This window comes from Eupeodes corollae, chromosome 2, assembly GCF_945859685.1.
Source record: "Eupeodes corollae chromosome 2, idEupCoro1.1, whole genome shotgun sequence".
Lineage (NCBI taxonomy): Eukaryota > Metazoa > Arthropoda > Insecta > Diptera > Syrphidae > Eupeodes > Eupeodes corollae.
In genome coordinates, this window is record NC_079148.1 from 156,401,546 (window position 1) to 156,405,580 (window position 4,035).

Consider the following 4,035-nt stretch of genomic DNA (forward strand, 5'->3'; position numbering starts at 1 on the left):
TCGTGGCGCGCGATGCTACACAGCTGCACAACTTAAAATCCAAGAGAATAAGACAAAAAATGGAAGAACAAAAAAACGAAAATATAATCAAGTCAACCTCCTGCCCTGACTTGGACCATTTTTTCTTTGATGGGCATCCTCCATGTACTGTACGACCGACGCGACGTGCCTACTATGTACAAAGAGCAAACAAAAGCCTTTGCCATCATTGCCACCACACCACCATCGTCATCATCATCATCATCTGGTGCTGCTCCTTCAGGCTTATCTGCAACGGATGATCAAGAAGTTCGCCCTTGTGGTCCGGTCCACTACGTCTTCCACAAGCCACGCGGTATCCTTCAACTTGATATAGGTAGGTTAGGTACTTAGATATACCTACATAGGTTAAACCAAAAGCGACGAAACAGAGGCAGAGGGTTATGGCTTCGTCCCAACTCGCAGCACAGCCTTAGAAATGCCCAAAAATGGTAATATACGACTGGCGATTGTGATAAGGAATCAGCAGTGGTGAATAAATTCACATGATTCAGAGCGAGCGGCTTTCGCAAAAAGGATGCGAATCTGTGAATTTATGTTAGATAACCCAACGCGAAGCTAAGTGATTCTGCAGATTCCTCTGTTCAAAGAGAATGATGGCCTCATAAAGATCCCGCTTACTTGGATGAGCGAGGACGCGAAAAAGATGAGGTTCGCTCGCATCCTAAAATATGGTTCTGCACAAGATTTCGATAGCCAAAACCGAAAAGTCATATCAAATGGAAAAAATATAAAACAAAAACAAAAAGAGAGAGCGACAGGGAGAGAGAGCTAGGCCTTAGTGTCCACGTTCGTCGTCTCCGTCTCCATCGTCGTCATCCACTTGCTGGTATTGCGGTCAGTGAACGAACGAAACAAACGGTGCACGGTTTCGGGATACTCTTGGTATACCTATGTACCTTCAGGAAGTGGAAGCTAAACCATAGCAAAAGAATGCGCCAAGAAGGGCAAATGGGTTGCATCCATTTGTGGGCTGGCTATAACAGCTAACCTGGTAAAATAGGTAAACTTCTGTGTTGGCCTTTTTATTCTTATTCTAAACAATCTTAATGCGCATTGCAAATCAGCGCTTATCTGTGAGATACGAACTGCGCATTTGGCTCAAGACGGAGAACACTAAGTCTAATCTGGACTTAGTTGTTTGTTTTAATGTCGAATTAGAGAGGAAGCCCATTCATGAAACGAAGTGGAGAAATGTCGGATTTGCGAGATTTCATATTTATTTTACAGGATGACAGGTGATCCTTTGTTTGGGTTGAGTAAAATATATCCGTTAGTTGGTTTGCATTTCGAAGTAGGTTCTTATGTTAATAAAAGAAAGATTCATCAGTTAAGAGGTTAGGAAAGGCACAGATGGACCAAACTTTTTTTTAGGTCAGATCAGTAAAAATAATCTTGATCTTGAATAATTTATGAACCTGGTGTAACCCCGGATCATCACTTAGTTCATGAGGTTAGAGATTTCAACATGGCTTAGTTAATAGACTCATGCAAAATGTATTCTAGATTTAGAAAATCTAACCATGGAATCACTATGATGCATAAAATCAAGGTTAGAAAAGCTATGAACGCGATTTATACAATAAATTAAAAGAAAAGGAAGAATTTTAATCTTTAACCAGTGACACAAGCATTGATCCGGCTCGAAGGACCACAATGTTTTTGTCACTGGTTAAAGATTAAAATTCTTCTTTTTTGGTTTAAATACAATTCGATTGCTTAATCATTATAAAATGTATACTTTATTAAATTATATGTGTAGCTTGAAAGTTCGACAACTAATGACCTTTTCTCATATTACCAAGGTTAAAAGATGATTTTACCAATTATACAAACATAGACAAATTGTTTGACAAAAAGTGTCATTTTTGGCTATTAATTTTGTTGGTTAATTCACAATAATCATTTTGTATAAAACAGAAATAATGATGAATTATAAAAAGTAAATACTTTTACATTTGTTATAATTTAATTTAATATAATTGAATAAATAAATAATTGGTGTACTAAACACAATCAATCGAACTAGTAGTACAGTTTTTGGAAACGTCATTACCTGACATTTAACCGGGTTAAGATTAAGCCCATCCTTTTTGCATCATATATGAAAACCGTTAATATTCTCTAGGAGTCGTAGCCGATAGTTGGAAGATGCTATGCGTTTGAAGATTTGTGCACAAGAAGTTTAACCTCTTTGATAACTAAATAAATAGTAGAGGTACTAAATGACTACCTTGAGGAACTCGTGGAGTATCAAATAGTATCCATGGTGCAATGGTTAGTCCATAAGACTCTCATATCAGATTTCTAGGACTAATCTTTGTCTCTGTTGTAAGTCCCTGGTTGTTCACGATCGGTAGCGCTAACACATTCTGAACTCGCTAGAATTACTGTCATGTTTTTCAAAAATTCGCACCAATATCATCTAAAGTTAAATTAAGCATAAAGCTCGATACAGATTTCGTGTGCTATCAAAAATTTCTGCTGAAAGTAAATCGAACTTATCTTCAATTAAAAATTTCTCTTTCCCAGATCAGAAATCAGGAACTTTTCCTTGTGTAAACGAAAATGGGTTCGTGCTCTATTTTCTCACCTCTCATTTGTTCCCAGTCATTTCCTCGCGTCCCATAAATTTATCTCTGCATAAAAAACAAAAATCATATTCAGATGACAGTATGCTTTTGTCTGGATGTAGATCCGATTTCTTACAATTTAAATGTGATTCTATTTAGACTAAAAAAAGGGAAAACTCACGACCGCAAGACGATGAGCGAGCGAGGATGAGGATGGCGACGACAACGACAACGAGTTCATGAAAGTCGTCCCTTTTCAAAGCAAACACAGATAGTTAGTTATATAGGAAGACCAAAAACCTACCATCAACCAACATTAGACGACCAATAAATAATCGAAGGTGAAAACGTTGCAAGAGACAACACTTTCCACTTGCGGGTACAACGAAAAACGAAAACAATCGATAACAATCCACCAAATCGAACGGACGAATCATCGATGTAGCAGCCACTGTCACCGTCGCTGCCGCCGCCGCCGACGATGTCGTACTGCACCGCACACCCTTTGTCATCGGCGGTGGTGGCAGCGGGAAGATTTTTTAACGATGAATAGTCCTTTTTCCAAGTTGGTAATAATAACAATAATAATCGATCGTTGATGTCCATAAATATATATTTTCCAGCATCGCGTTGCTGCTTCGGCTTATTCCATGGAACATAGTACATCCAGCCACATCGGATCCAATGATCCATCCATATGATGTAGAAGAACGAAAAGATGCCTATTTAGAGTTCTGCTCTCCACAGATGGAGATGGAGCGCAAACAGTGTGAATCTTTACCTCAGGGTCGTTTGGGGTTGCATCCTTCACAGATTGTTTCTCTGGCTGCTCCTATTGTGGTGGCTTGACTTTGGCCTTTTCACAGGTTTGTGCCATCAGCCCAGCGGTTGGTGGCAGCAGCAACGATGTCTACTATATACACCACTATAATACAGCGACGACCGCGCTGCGATGGTGGCGGTAGCGGCAGCGGCGGCGGCGCACGGCATTACACGCGTGATTAATATCAATTGCATATCTAACGTCTAGGAATAAATATCTATTTATGCGCTCGCAGAAGGTCTGGCATGACTTCTTGGTGCACATTCCAAGCCAAGTCAGCATCGCGATTGAACTCAGCCGAAATATTTAGGAGGTGCACCCAAAAGCAGAAGCAACCATAAAGAAATCCTCCTTGTGTACACAATAGAAAGATATTCGTGCTCCGAGGACGATGACGACGACGACGAAAGTTCCGTCGACTGTGGGACAGACGATCGGGGAAACACTGAAGCGGGGCAGTCGGAGCAACGCGAAGGAACGTTTAGATGCTGAGGTAAACTACCATCGCCAGCAGCACGGGCTGTTCATGGGCATAATTCGTTTGTATAGCTCTCTTCAGGGCTTGTGTTACAATTCTTTAACCCGGCAATTGCCTGGCCA